This window comes from Balaenoptera musculus, chromosome 2 (assembly GCF_009873245.2).
Source record: "Balaenoptera musculus isolate JJ_BM4_2016_0621 chromosome 2, mBalMus1.pri.v3, whole genome shotgun sequence".
NCBI classification, from domain to species: domain Eukaryota; kingdom Metazoa; phylum Chordata; class Mammalia; order Artiodactyla; family Balaenopteridae; genus Balaenoptera; species Balaenoptera musculus.
In genome coordinates, this window is record NC_045786.1 from 141,356,935 (window position 1) to 141,373,411 (window position 16,477).

Sequence of the window (16,477 nt, forward strand, 5' to 3'; positions counted from 1 at the left end):
GAAACACGCCAAGACACATAGTAATTAAACTGACAAAAATTAAAGACAAAGAAAAATTATTGAAAGCAACAGGGGGAAAATGAAAAATAACATACAAGGGAACTCCCATAAGGTTGACAGCTGATTTCTAACCAGAAACTCTACAAGCCAGAAGGGAGTGGCATGATATATTTAAAGTGATGAAAGGGAAGAACCTACAACCAAGATTACTCTACCCAGCAAGGATCTCATTCAGATTCGATGGAGAAATCAAAAGCTTTACAGACAAGCGAAAGCTAAGAGAATTCAGCACCACCAAACCAGCTCTACAACAAATGCTAAAGGAACTTCTCTAAGCAGGAAACACAAGAGAAGAAAAAGACCCACAAAAACAAACCCATAACAATTAAGAAAATGGTAATAGGAACATATATATCGATAATTACCTTAAATGTGAATGGATTAAATGCTCCAACCAAAAGACACAGGCTCCCTGAATGGATACAAAAACAAGAGCCGTCTATATGCTGTCTACAAGAGACCCACTTCAGACCTACGGACACATACAGACTGAAAGTGAGGGGATGGAAAAAGATATTCCATGCAAATGGAAATCAAAGGAAAGAGGAGTAGCAATACTCATATCGATAAAATAGACTTTAAAATAAAGAATGTTACAAGAGACAAGGAAGGACACTACATAATGATCAAGGGATCAATCCAAGAAGAAGATATAACAATTATAAATATAAATGCACCCAACATAGGAGCACCTCAATACATAAGGCAACTGCTAACAGCCATAAAAGAGGAAATTGACAGTAACACAATAATAGTGGGGGACTTTAACACTTCACTTACACCAATGGACAGATCATCCAGACAGAAAATTAATAAAGAAACACAAGCTTTAAATGATACAATAGACCAGATAGAGTTCATGGATATTTATAGGACATTGCATCCGAAAACAGCAGATTATACTTTCTTCTCAAGTGCACACAGAACATTCTCCAGGATAGATCAAATGAAGCCTCGGTAACTTTAAGAAAACTGAAATCACATCAAGCATCTTTTCTGACTACAACGCTATGAGATTGGAAATCAATTACAGGGAAAAAAAACCCGTAAAAAACACAAAAACATGGAGGCTAAACAATACGTTACTAAATAACCAAGAGATCATTGAAGAAATCAAAGAGGAAATCAAAAAATACCTAGAGACAAATGACAACGAAAACATGATGATCCAAAACCTATGGGATGCAGCAAAAGCAGTACTAAGAGGGAAGTTTATAGCAATACAATCCTACCTCAAGAAACAAGAAAAATCTAAAATAAACAATCTAACCTTACACCTTATAGGAACTAGAGAAAGAAGAACAAAATCTTAAGTTAGTAGAAGGAAATCATAAAGATCAGAGCAGAAATAAATGAAATAGAAACAAATAAAGCAATAGCAAAGATCAATAAAACTAAAAGATGGTTCTTTGAGAAGATAAACGAAATTGATAAATCTTTGGCCAGACTCATCAAGAAAAAGAGGGAGAGGACTCAAATCAGTAAAATTAGAAATGAAAAAGGAGAAGTTACAACAGACACCACAGTAATACAACACATCCTAAGAGACTACTACAAGCAACTCTATGCCAATAAAATGGACAACCTGGAAGAAATGGACAAATTCTTAGAAAGGTATAAACTTCCAAGACTGAACCAGGAAGAAACAGAAAATATGAACAGACCAATCACAAGTAATGAAATTGAAACTGTGATTAAAAATCTTCTAACACGCAAGAGGGAAGAGATATGGGAACATATGTATATGTACAACTGACTCACTTTGTTATAAAGCAGAAACTAACACACCATTGTAAAGCAATTATACTCCAATAAAGATGTTAAAAAAAGTCTTCTAACAAACAAAAGTCCAGGACCAGATGGCTTCACAGGTGAATTCTATCAAACTAACACCCATCCTTTTCAAACTCTTCCAAAATATCCAGAGGAAGAAATACTTCCAAACTCATTCTATGAGGCCACCATCACCCTGATACCAAAACCAAATAAAGATACTACAAAAAAACAAAATTACAGACCAATATCACTGATGAATATAGATGCAAAAATCCTCAACAAAATACTAGCAAACAGAATCCAACAACACATTAAAAGGATCATACACCATGATCAAGTGGGATTTATCCCAGGGATGCAAGGATTCTTCAATATATGCAAATCAGTCAATGTGATACACCACATCAACGAATTGAAGAATAAAAACCATATGATCATCTCAAGAGATGCAGAAAAAAGCTTTTGACAAAATTCAACACCCATTTATGAAAGAAACTCTCCAGAAAGTGGGCATAGAGGGAACCTACCCCAACATAATAAAGGCCATATACAACAAACCCACAGCAAACATCATTCTCAATGGTGAAAAACTGAAAGCATTTCCTCTAAGATCAGGAACAAGACAAGGATGTCTACTCTCGCCACTATTATTCAACATAATTTTGGAAGTCCTAGCCACGGCCATCAGAGAAGAAAAAGAAATAAAAGGAATACAAATTGGAAAAGAAGAAGTAAAACTGTCACTGTTTGCAGATGACATGATACTATACATAGAGAATCCTAAAGATGTCACCAGAAAACTACTAGAGCCAATCAATGAATTTGGTAAAGTTGCAGGATACAAAATTAATGCACAGAAATGTCTTGCATCCCTATACACTAACAATGAAAGATCAGAGAGAGAAATTAAGGAAACAATCCCATTCACCATTGCAACAAAAAGAATAAAATACCTAGGAATAAACCTACCTAAGGAGCTAAAAGACCTGTACTCAGAAAACTATAAGACACTGCTGAAAGAAATCAAAGATGACACAAACAGATGGAGAGATATACCATGTTCTTGGATTGGAAGAATCAACATTGTGAAAATGACTCTACTACCCAAAGCAATCTACAGATTCAATGCAATCCCTATCAAATAACCAGTGGCATTTTTTACAAAACTAGAACAAAAAAATCTTAAAATTTGTATGGATACACAAAAGACCCCAAGTAGCCAAAGCAGTCTTGAGGGAAAAAAACGGAGCTGGAGGAATCAGACTCCCTGACTTCAGACTATACTACAAAGCTACAGTAATCAAGACAATATGGTACTGGTGCAAAAACAGAAATATAGATCAATGGAACAGGATAGAAAGCCCAGAGATAAACTCAAGCACCTATGGTCAACTAATCTATGACAAAGGAGGCAAGGATATACAATGGAGAAAAGACAGTCTCTTCAATAAGTGGTGCTGGGAAAACTGGACAGCTACATGTAAAAGAATGAAATTAGAACACTCCCTAACACCATACACAAAAATAAACTCAAAATGGATTAGAGAGACCTAAATGTAAGACCGGACACTATAAAACTCTTAGAGGAAAACATAGGAAGAACACTCTTTGACATAAATCACAGCAAGATCTTTTTTGACCCACCTCCTAGAGTAATGGAAATAAAAACAAAAATAAACAAGTGGGGCCTAATGAAACTTAAAAGCTTTTGCACAGCAAAGGAAACTATAAACAAGACGAAAAGACAACCCTCAGAATGGGAGAAAATATTTGCAAACGAATCAACGGACAAAGGATTAATCTCCAAAACATATAAACAGCTCATGCAGCTCGATATTAAAAAAACAAACACCCCAATCCAAAAATGGGCAGAAGACCTAAATAGACATTTCTCCCAAGAAGACATACAGATGGCCAAGAAGCACATGAAAAGCTGCTCAACATCACTAATTATTAGAGAAATGCAAATCAAAACTACAATGAGGTATCACCTCACACCAGTTAGAATGGGCATCATCATAAAATCTACTAACAACAAATGCTGGAGAGGGTGTGTAGAAAAGGGAACCCTCCTGCACTGTTGGTGGAAATGTAAATTGATACAGCCACTATGGAGAACAGTATGGAGGTTCCTTAAAAAACTAAAAATAGAACTACCATATGACCCAACAATCCCACTACTGGGCATACACCCAGAGAAAACCATAATTCAAAAAGACACATGCACCCCAATGTTCATTGCAGCACTATTTACAATAGCCAGGTCATGGATGCAACCTAAATGCCCATCGACAGATGAATGGTTAAAGCAGATGTGATACATATATATATACAATGGAATATTACTCAGCCATAAAAAGGAACGAAATTTGGTCATTTTTAGAGACGTGGATGGATCTAGAGACTGTTATACAGAGTGAAGTTAGTCAGAAAGAGAAAAACAAATATCATATATTAACGCATATATGTGGAACCTAGAAAAATGGTACAGATGCACCAGTTTGCAAGGCAGAAATAGAGACAGAGATATAGAGAACAAACGTATGGACGCCAAGGGGGGAGTGTGGTGGGGATAGTGGTGGTTGTGGGATGAATTGGGAGATTGGGATTGACATATATACACTAATATGTATAAAATAGATAACTAATAAGAACTTGTATAAAAAGTAAATTAATTAAATTAAATTAAGAAAAAATTTAACAAAATTAAGCCAACTGATTAAATATATCATTATAATAAATGATTTTGGTGACTGAATGAAAAAAAAAAAGAATAAGGACAAGTAGTTAATGCATACAGTGTCGGGCACTGTTCTAAGCACTTTACATATACATTTCATTTAGTCCCTATAACCACTGGAGGTAGCTAATTTTATTATCCTCAATTTATAGATGAGGAAACTGAGTCTTAGAGAAATTAACTAACTTTCTTCTGATTAAACATCTAGTAAATGTTAGGGCTGTTTGTTCAAACTCAGGAAGAGAGAGAAGTAAAATATTGCATGTGAGAGCTCTGGGACACTCCAACTTTTAGCATTCAGGGGGATATAAAAAAGAACCAGCGAAGGAGACTGAACAGGAGGATCCAGTGGGTGGGGCAAGAAGCTAGAGTGGTATTGCAGGAGCCCAGAGGACAAAATGGAGAAAATGCTCAACGGTGTCAAACGCTGCTGGCAGGCCAAGGAAGATGAGGACTGAGCATTGACCTTTGCATTTAGGAAAGTGGCTCTTGAGAAAGGCTGTTCTGACTCAGTGGTGGAGTTAAATCTCAATCAGAGTGAGTGCAAGAGAGGCTAGAAGAGGCATTAGAGTTCAGCTCTTTGGAGTTCAGCACAGGTACCACTCCAGACTCAGTCACAGACAGGTATTCACATATGGATATGAATCAAAGTGACAGGTGAGATTAACACACTAACAAAATAGAGATTTGATTGGGAGCTTGGTGAGGAAAAGATGTGGGTCACTTTATAGCCCTGTTCAAGGAGAACAAATTTGATTTCCTTTCTCTTGGCATTCAGTCTTGGACTTCCCTTCATTAGAAAAATTTCCAAGCTCCAAATTTGCCTACTACCTCTCTGCAAAATAAAAATTCTCCTGGGTCATGTTTTATTTATCTATACATCTTCAGCCTAGCAAAGGACCAACTAAGAAGGGTACAAATAAAAGTGTGATAAATGACTAATATCCTACCCTGAAGTTATTGCAGACTACTTGCTGTTCCCATATAAGCCCATGTTTGTCTCTGTGGACTGTACTCAAGTCATTCAAATTGATTAAAAATTTTATATCTATCTTTCTAAAGCCATGTGTAAGATCTCGGTTTTCCTATTACTGTGGGTATTTTCATTGTAGTTTACTCTCTGTCCCTCTCTCTACCCCCCTGTCATTAGAAGTTAGTAAAGCTTCTCTTAGTATAAGACTACCTTTCTCTAAGTCCATAGAGCACCTTATTTTCATTTACCATATTTTCCCTTGTATCTTACCTATATGAACTTGCCTTACTTTTCCCTTTCCTCACCTTTTTATAGTCCAGGACAGGAGCTGTCACATGTTTTGATTCCCTACAGCCCAGTTCTTAGCACATAGGAAGTACTCAGTATACATTTTTTAAAATAATGAGTGAATATTTATTAAAGTCAGTTGAGTTGAATGATACTGACCTATACTGAATGATACTGGTGCTAACTCAGACAGTGGGACCTCCCATTCCACATGGCAACAACTGCATAGTGTTCTTAGCTTAGGGACATAATATTTTTAGCTAGGTTTATGAAAGGTTAAGAAGTACTATAAAATATCAAAATAATAATAACTAAACCCAATTAAATTAGAAAAGTTCATGGTTTGTTGGTTCGCTTTCTGGGTTTTTTTGCATTGATAAAAATTTTAGATATTTGTTTAATAATTAATGTACCTACTAATTTGTTGTTTCATAACTTCTCATATCTGAATCAGTGAGTATTCTTCTTTTAATTTACATTATTTCTGATCATCTGGTTCATACAATTATAAGGTGATTAGGCTATTAATTCAGTTACGAAAACTCAGATTTCACTAGTACACAGAGGTGATAAGACCAAAGGGATATAATAGCCTTAGTTACGAATTTCACATATAACGGTTAATGAATCTTGAAAACTGAGATTTCAGACCTGTTGCAAATATCTGAAATGCAATATTAATATATTTCCCCCAAGCCTTTAATGAAATAAACAGCACAACATTTTATTACATCAACATGTAATAGAAGTTGTTGTCAGATGATGGACTGAACAGATGCCAAGATGAGGAAGGAGGAAGGGTATTTACTATGGTTACTCTGCACCGTTCACTTGATTTTACAGTTTGGCTTTCATTATTCATCCAAAGTTCTTAGTTATAAATTTGCCAGGGTGATTCAGTGGGTAAAGTGCCGTCTGACAGGGGGGTTTAAACCACAGATTGCCCATTTCATTCTATTTGGGGATGAATATTATATTTTCTTAACTCCCTATGCTATCCATGTTAGATTACATATGCAGAGGCTTCCAGAATCTTAAAACTAGAAAAAAGTAAAAGTAGTTAACTTGTTAATTTACACATGAGAAAATTTAGGCCCAGGAAACTTGTCACGCACCCAAATCACGGAACTAGTTAATTTCAAAGCTAAAACTCAAATCCAATCACCTTGCCTCCAGTTTCTATACCTTCCATTCTTCCAGCTATCCTTCATTTTTTTGCACACGAGACCAGTAATTTGAGTGATTTTGGGATTCCAGGAATGGCTCTATTTACCAGAGAATAAATTTTTTATTTGCCATAGGTTCTACCCTTTTTTAAGATGAAAATACCTTTAGAAAGTAAAAGTAATAATTAACATTTGTATAGCATTTCACAAAGAAATTTCCACATATTTTGAGGTCAGTAGCTGCTATCTCACAGAGAGTTGTCAGCATTTTATTAGGATGGGGTCCTGTGACAGAGGAGTCCAAGCAGCTGGGGAAGCAAGGCTAGGTAGTTGGAGGGTTCATTTGGGTGGGGTCTTTTGCAAAACTGCTTGAGGCCAGGCAGTTGGAAGGGATGGGTAGAGAGACTACTTCTAAGGAGGCCGTTTCTTTGAACAGCTAGATCAGTGGTTCTCAAATGGAGGTGAGTTTGTCTCCCAGAAGATCTTTGACAACGTTTAGAGGCATTTTTGATGGTCACAAATGGGGGTAGTGGTGCTGTTGGTATCTAGTGGGTAAGAGAGCAGGGGTGCTGCTACACATCCTAAATTGCACAGGACAGCCCCCAAAGAAAGAATTATTTGGTCCAAATGCCAATAGCGCTGAGGTTGAGAAACCCCGAGCTAAAGGGGAAAAAAATTCATTGAGGAACCAAAGGAAATTTCTTGAATTATTACTTATTTTATGCATTTAAGAACTTAGAAAATGAACTAGGTCTCTCTTCACACGCACACACAAACCTTTTTTTTTTTTTTTTTCCTTTCCTTTTTGGATATGGCTGTTTCCAGGGAATCCTGAAGACTGTTTATCTGGATTTCCTTGCGTTGGATGTGGGTTGAGCCAGGGACTTGAGTTTTGTGAAACAGCTGTGGCCCTTGGCACCTTCCTGTCTGGTTTTCAGAACTCGGTCCTACGTACTAGCTTTGTGGCGTCTTCCGTGGTAGCAGATAATTCTTTTGTGGGACACTACACACATCCAGGTGTTCAGGTATGTCGTGGTTCTTTTTTACACAAATGTTATATTGTGTGATGTGTGTCACAGGACACGAGGAGTCGCCTCAAGAGGAATCAGATTTTCTTCAGGAGCTGACAGACATTCAGGGAGAGAAGAAAAGTCTGTAAGAGCGTTAACCCGCCCATTGCCTCTTAAGGAAACCTCACGTCCTCCCATAACCTGGCCCGCGGACTCAAGCCGAAAGCTGTTCCACAGCGACTGAGCGCAAACTTCGCTTTTTCCACTTGAGGCGCGCGAGTGCGCGCGCGATCCGGCCCCCGGAGCTGCGGAGCGGACCAATGAGCGGGCCCTTTCTCCGCGCCGGCTCGGGATTGGGCGAACCGCGCCAGCCTCTCTGCCTAACAGCGTCGGGAGCGCGTGCGCGGTCTCGCGCGGTCTCGAGGTGGAGTCGCTGGGGGCGGCAGCGGCGACGGCGGCGACTGGCGGTGGGGCGGGGGCGGGGACTAAGGATTGTGAGGTGGGGAATCGCGAGTTTCTGGATTCTTTATCCGGTATTTTAAGTGCCGCGGGGGAACTGTCGTTTCTGCAGTGTTTGCGAGAGGCCGGGGCAGGAGAAGTGGAGGCCGCCGTGGCGCGGAGGTAAGAGGCGGACCGGCAGCGGCTCGGTGTGGAGGTCTTAATCAACAGGTCCCAGCGAGCGGCCGGGGGAGGGGCGGCCGGGCTCACCCCCTCCCCCACGCGCCGGGCCCGGGCGGGACCCTGGGCTGCTGCAGGCAGCCGGCGCCGGGCCGGCAGCGGAGGGCGTGAGCCCAACCTTTGTCCCTCGGAGGAACGCTGTCTGGCGGTGCCCGCTCCCTCTGGCTTGGCGAACGACTCACCTCGGCGGGGGCTCCTGCCCGGCCGGCCCGAGGTGCAGGGAGGCGCCTTCTCTCTGCGCCCGCGCTCCCGAGTTCGCGACTCTCCTGACTCCCTCCAGGCAGGGTCCGGGAGATCGGCGGGGCGAAGAACACTTTCCTTTAGAAGACGGAATGTAGTCGGCGTTTCTCTGCCCGACTCAGCTGCTGGTATTCGGCTGCTCGCTGCATTCTTTAAACAAATGAACAAACAACTTGCTTCTTCGTAACCATTTTCAAGAAGAGCCTAATCTTCTTCATGGTTTCTGATAATTTACTGTAAGTTTGCAAGGTGAACTTTGAAGCCTGTAAATTGTTGTAAGCTGCTTTTAATGAGATGCTTTAAACAATCTTTGGTGCAAATTATGTAACTTCCTAATGATAATAACTCACCTCTGTTTAGTTGATTGACATACGGTAAGGTGTTCGGAATTTAGGTTTCGGTCGAAAGGTTTTTCTTGGCATTTGGCGCTGAAATTAAAATCTGATAGGTAGAAGGTTTCTAGAAGTAGTACATAGTGTGTGTTTTGTCTCCATACTCGTTTAGGATCGTGAGAATTTAGATTTGGAAAACCTGTAGCACAACAATTTTGAAATTTTGATTTTAATGACAAGATGAAAGGAGTTAATATTTCTGTTTTTTTTTAAAGTGTATATGTTAATGATAGTATTCTAATTATGCCTTTGGATTATACCGGAAGTTAATAACGTAATAAATTCTGCAATAGGAACAAATGGCATGTCGGTTATTGGTGTCTTTGAAGTATTAGTACTGGGATAATGAAATTGTCAAATAAGCTTTTTGGATTATGAACTACTGATTTTTTACTAGATTCCTGTGGACTTGGCATATTACAATTTTTTTTTTTTTTTTTTTTTTTTTATGGCTGCGTTGGGTCTTCGTTGCTGAGAGCAGGCTTTCTCTAGTCGCAGCGAGCGGGGGCTACTCTTTGTTGTGGTGTGCGGGCTTCTCATTGCAGTGGCTTCTCATGTTGCGGAGCACGGGCTCTAGGCGTGCAGGCTTCACTAGTTGTGGCGCGCGGGCTCAGTAGTTGTGGCGCGCGGGCTCTAGAGCGCAGGCTCAGTAGTTGTGGCGCACGGGCTTAGTTGCTCCGCGGCACTTGGGATCTTCCCGGACCAGGGCTCGAACCTTTGTCCCCTGCGTTGGCAGGCGGATTCTTAACCGCTGTGCCACTAGGGAAGTCCCTATAAGTTTTAAAAGGCTTTTTATACTATTGTAGCAGGTGAAAGCTATTAAATTATAATGTAGGAACTCTGTAGGTGACACAGGCAAAAAATACGGAAAGCAATTTGTCGTTTTATCTTTGTTAAAACAAAATCAAGTAAATCTTACCATGTACTTCAATGACTTTTGGCCAGACTGATCTGAACTTGACAAGATGGACTCATTAATATTAACTTGTTTAGAATGTTAAAATGTGAAGGGATATGAGGGTTACCCAAGTCAGTAGGGTGAGTTTAGGAGTTTGTATGGTCTTTCTAAATTATTATTATATGATTAAAAAGCTCATCACAGACATGCCAAGAAATTTGGTCCATTTTTTTGTATCAGTGTTCTTGTTGAGTTGGAAATAATCTTAGTCTTTGTATAGTCTAACCTCTTCCTTTTCCAGGAAAAGGAAGGTGAGATTTATAGACAGACTAGTTAGTGGCAGAGTTGGAACTAAGTGCTAACATGCTTGCCTTCAGATTCCAAGTACAGTGTTCTTTTCACTATATACTGTTGTTAAATAAACAAACCAATAAGTTACCCTTCTTTGATTTTTTTTTTCCATCATGCATTTTCTTTCCTTTTCTTTTTTAAATAACCACTAACCACAATTAATTCATTCCCTGACTGAAGGGTTGTTTTCAGTTTTTCAATATTTCAAGCAATGTTTAATGAACATCCTTGTGCATATCCCCTTGAGCACATTTGTGAAGTTTTCCCTAGAATGAATTGCTGGGCCATAGGTTGATGTGCATTTTCACCTTTACTAGCTGCAGCCAAATTATCCTCTAAAGTTGTAACAATTTACATACCTGACAACAGTATATGAGTCATCCTTGTCCAAACTTGGAATTGTCAGATTGGCATTGTCAGATTTTTAAATTTGTGCCAATCTGATGGGTGACAAATGATATAATTATTTTCCTTCTTTCACAGAGGTTTTAACTTTATTTTTAATTTACATGAAGTGAAATTAACTTTTTGTTGTACAGTTGTCTTGACAAATGCATAGAGCTGTGCAACTACCAAAATCAAGATACACAACAGTTCCAGCACCTGAAATTCCCTTGAGCTGCTCTTTTGTAGTCAGCTCTTCCCCCACCCTTAACCCCTGGCATCTGATGTTGTCTATCCCTGTAGTTTGTCTTTTCTAGAATATCAGGTAATGGAATCATACAGTGTTTAGCCTTTTGAGTCTGGCTTCTTTCATTTAGCGTAATACATCTGAGTGTCCGTCCATGTTGTTGAGTGTATCAGCAGTTCCTTCTGTTGTATTGCTGAATGTAGTATTCCATTGTATGGATGTATCACAATTTATTTATCCATCCACCAGTTGAAAGACATTTGAGTTTTTTGTTTGTTTGTTTGGACTATGAGTAAAGCTGCTATAAATCTTTGCCAGCAGGTTTTTACGTGAACATAAGTCTTCATTTCTCTTGGATAAGCACCTCCAAGTGAAATTTCTGGGAAGTGTATGTTTATTAAAAAAAAAGCAGAAACAAAAAACTGTGGTGCGCTGAATAATGGCCCACAAAGATGTTCTAATCCCTAGAACCTGTGAATAAATTAGGTTACATGGCAAAGGTGAATGAAAGTTGCAGATGGAATTAATCAACTGACTTTAGGGAGTTTATCCTGGGATTATCCAGGTGCTGTGCTGGTGTATCCTGAAGGTCCTTAAAGGGGAAAGAGAAGATAGAGTCAGAAAGATGTAACAATGAAAGCAGGGACAGAGAAATGCAGAGTTCTTGGTTTTGAGGTTGGAGAATTTGGGGCATAAGTTAAGGAATGTGGTGGTCTCTAAAAGCAGGAAAAGGCCAGGAAATGGATTAACCTTTAGAACTCCCAGAAAAGACTGTAGCTCTGCCAGCAACTTGATTTTAGCCCAGAGAGACCTGTGTCAGATGTTTAACCTACAGAACCTGAGAATAATAAATTTACGTTGTTTTAAGCCACTAAATTTGTGGTAATTTTTTAAAGCAGCATAGGAAACTATACACTGTAAAACTGGTTTTCCAAAGAGGCTGAATTGTAGTCCCACTGGCAATGTATGAGTGTTCCAGTTACTTTACATCCTCATCAACACTTGGTATGATCAACCTTTTTAATTTTAGTCACTCTAATAGGTATATAGCAGTATTTCATTGGGGTTTTTATTTGCATTTTTCTCATGAATAATGATTATGATCATCTCTTATGTGCTTATTTGCCATCTGTATGTCTTTGGTGAAGTGTCCAAATTCCAAATCTTTTCCCATTTTTAAATTGAATTTTCTTTTATTTTCTGGCTGCGTTGGGTCTTTGTTGCTGTGCGCAGGCTTTCTCTAGTTGCGGCGAGCAGGGGCTACTCTTGGTTGCAGTGCGTGGGCTTCTCATTGCAGTGGCTTCTCTTGTTGAGGAGCACGGGTTCTAGGCATGCGGGCTCAGTATTTGTGGCTCGTGGACTCTAGAGCGTAGGCTCAGTAGTTGTGGCCCACAGGCTTAGTTGCTCCACGGCATGTGGGATCTTCCTGGACCAGGGCTCAAACCCGTGTTCCCTGCATTGGCAGGCGGATTCTTAACCACTGTGCCACCAGGGAAGTCCTGAGTTAATTTTTGTATAAAGAAAGGTTTAGGTTGAGTTTCATTTATTCAGTTGTTCCATGACCATTTGTTGAAAAGACTATTCTTCTCCATGGAATTGCCTTTGTCTCTTGGTCAAAAACCATTTGACTACATTTGTGTGGGTCTATTTCTAGACTCCTGTGTTCCATTGATCTATTTTTTTTGCCAATATCGCAGTGTCTTGATTAATATAGCTTTAAAATTAAGGCTTGAAATCAGGTAATGTGAGTTCTCCAACTTGTTTTTCCTCCAAAACTGTTTTAGCTGTTTTAGTTCTTTTGCTTAAATTTTAGAATCAACTTGTTGATATATCAAAAAAAATTCTGCTAGGATTTTGATTGAGACTGTATTAAATCTATAGATTAACTTGATAATTGACATCTTAACAAGATAGAGTTTTCCAATCTATGAACATGGTATTTCTCTCCATTTGTTTAAGTCTTTGATTTCTTTCATGAATGTTTTGTAGTTTTCAACATGTAGATCCTGCAAATATTAGATGTATACCTAAGCATTTCAGTTTTTTAGTCCTATTGTAAATGATCATTTTTAAAAACTTGGGTTTCCAGTTGATCATTGCTAGTATGTAGAAATACAATTGATTTTTGTATGTTGACTTTGTATCCTGCGTTTTTGCTAAACTCATAACTTTTAGGAGCTTTTTCCTGTAGATTTCTTGGGATTTGTCTAAGGAGATAGTCATGTCATATATGAATAGAGAAATGTTTCTTTCTTTCTAATATGTATGTCTTTTTTTTTTCTTGACTTTTTGCAGTCTAGGAGTTCCAGTGAGATATTGATTAGGAATGTTGAAAGGGAACATCCTTGCCTTGTTCACAATCTTAAAGCATTCAGTCTTTCACCTTTAAAATATAATGTTAGATGTAGGTCATTTTGTAGATTCTCTAAATCAGATTAAGGAAGTTTCCTTCTGTTCTGAGGTTGCTGAGGGTTTGGGGTTTGTTTTTTTTTTTTTTAAATCATGAATGGATGTTGGATTTTGTCAGATGCTTTTCTGCATCTATTGAGGTAACCATTTGAATTTTTTTTCTTTAATCTGTTAATATGGTGAATTACACTGATTAATTTTTAAATGTTGATGCAGCCTTGCATGTTTCTGGGAATAACTCCAGCGTTGTTGCAAACTAAATCATTTTGGATTATTTTTCTTTGACATTAACATTTTTCTTAAAAATAAACAAGGAAACTGAACATAAGATTTTGTGAACCAAAGTGTTTATAAAGTCAGATAAATCAAGGTATTCATTAACAGTTGTGTAAATTTTACATGTTGGTAGGACTTAAGTTTTCTTGATCTGTCTATACTGGAGTTTATAGACTACCACTGGAGGACTCTTCTTTAAAATTACTAAATGGAGAAAGAAAATATTATTTGTGGCACTGTACTCAAGCATTCCTCATGCTGGCTTAATTTAGGCAAGTTGTTTAAATGTATTTGGATAGTAAGTATATTTTGAATGAAGATAAAATGATTTAATTAGGAGATTTTTTTACTTGGAATGAAAACAACCCCAGGAAAAAAACAAGCTCCTTCCTCAACACCGGAAGGTCAATTATAGACCCTTGAGTGATCACATAAATGTTTGGCTTGGCCCAAGTATAATGAATTAAGTGAATGTATTAAAAAGTGTGAAGTGAAATATAAAATAAAGTACTTAAAGAGCCAGGCTCTGTTTTGCTATACTGAAGATATTCTTTCGTGAAAAATGTGGGTACATAGTAAAAAGATGCATGCTTATTAAATATACTTTATTATGTTGAATTGTGAAGTTTTTCCTCCATCAGTTCAGGCTACAGAAGACAAAAGAATAAGGTTTCAGTAACTTCATAATCAAGCTGTTTAATTTTATTATTTTTATAAATTTGGGCTTATATGATTTAACCACTATAAAAATTCAAGCAATTTCTCTCAGATAATTTTAAAGTTCCTTAACTTGTCTCAAAGACCCTAAACATCGAAGTTTTGAGGCCTCTGAGGTTCTTGGCATTATTGATCCTTTAAGGCAGGGGTTGACAAATTTCTTTAAAGGGCAAGATAGTGAATATTTTAAGCTTTGTAGATCATATAATTTCTGTTGCAGGTCCTCAACTCTGCTGTTACAGTGCAAAGATGGCCAAACGAATGTGACTGTGTTCCAGTAAAACTTTGTTTATTCAAAACAATGTATGCCTGATTTGGCCTATGGGCTTAGTTTGCCTACTTTGGTTTTGGGCAAAAAGTTAGCAGGAGAAATGAAAATAATTATAGTAATGTAGCAGAAAGACCCTTAGGGTCAGCTGAGTTGGGAGGTTATTTCATGCTGTAATTCCCAGCCAAGCCCTCACTTTCCTTATCTATAACATGTGGCCACCTCGGAAGATGATTTAAAAGGTTAAAAATAGGGTATATGGAAGGCACTGAGCAAAATATTCTGACACATAGTAGATACTCAATAAATATTTTCTCCCACCATTCCACCATTTTATATTATTTTACAGTGTGTAGTATATCTAATTAGTTATTCCAAATATTAGAAATTATAGTTGTGTTTATATTTATAGCTAAATTGCCTTTTGAATTATGCTTTTTGGCCATATAAGTTTTAACTGTTTGGTTTCACAATAGTATCAGAAACTTCACATGAAAAAAATTGAGAATTTGTGTTGAAATATAATTTCATGTTTTGAGGATTTTACATTGTCACAAAAAATGTTTGATAATGTCACTTAAAATGCATTACTTTGATTTGACCTAAGAAGTAGGTTTTCTGTATTTTGTGTGCTTCAGAAGTGCCTTTAAGACTGCATTCATTTAAGTTAATTGACTGCCTTCTGTGAGTGCACTGAACTAGGTGCTCTGCTAGGATTTGGTTGTACTTAAAAAAGTACCCATATTCAGGTACTCATTTTTGCGTAATGTTTGGGACATAAGGGAAGCGTCAGAAAGTTGTTTTTCTTTCTTTCTGAATTTCTGTCAAGATAAAGCTGGATTCGAGATTTTTAACTCCCCTCCAAAAAAAAGTTTTGTGCTCCTTCACAGATCAGAGGCAGAGATGCCACATAGGTGGATGTTGAAATAATTTTGCGCCAGTAGTTGGTGGCAGGACTAGGGTTGGATCTCACATACCAGATTCATAATCTTTTTAGTACTCTTTTCATTGCACCATTGCCTGGTTTATTAGCTTTGTTACCACCTGCATCTGGACTCCCAGAAATCTAGTTTTCTTGTCCCACGTTCTCCATTTTCCTCCTAAAGCTTAAACAGAAGCTGTTGCAAAGTCTTATCAAATTTTACTAAGAAAACATTATATTATTATTTAAATACAGTTATAGCTTAGAATATAATTGTATTATACTTAATATGAAAGAAAAGTTTGCTGTTTTTAAGCAGATTTAAAAAATTCTTTACATTGGTTATATTATCTGTATGATATTTATGTATAAGGAGTTGGTTTTCCTTTGTTCTACAAGTAATCATCATTCACTTTTGCACACTTTTGTCTGCCTCAGATTTCCTAACTAGTTTATTCAGAAAATTATAGGTAAATACTGAATACTTACAATGTGAAGACTTTGGGCAGGATATAGAGAAGTATTAGATAAAGTCACTGCCCTCAAAGGTCTGGCTTTGAAATAAGTATGGACAGTCCCTTAGAGATAGGTTGGATTAAGAGAATTTAATAGTTGTTTGAAATGGGCAGAGTCACAGAATTGCTCAAATAATATGCAAATAAATTGTAGGATTGTACTTGTA

At 37.8% G+C, this 16,477-nt stretch overlaps 1 protein-coding gene across 1 annotated transcript in view; it reads left to right on the plus strand.

The window, feature by feature from the left end:
• Nucleotides 1-8,506: 8,506 nt before the first annotated feature.
• The window catches only part of MPP5 (membrane palmitoylated protein 5), a 103,154-nt gene continuing 95,183 nt past the window's right edge, over nt 8,507-16,477 (plus strand). The window contains 1 exon segment of the mRNA XM_036844044.1: nt 8,507-8,634. The gene's annotated coding sequence lies outside the window, so the exon portion shown is untranslated.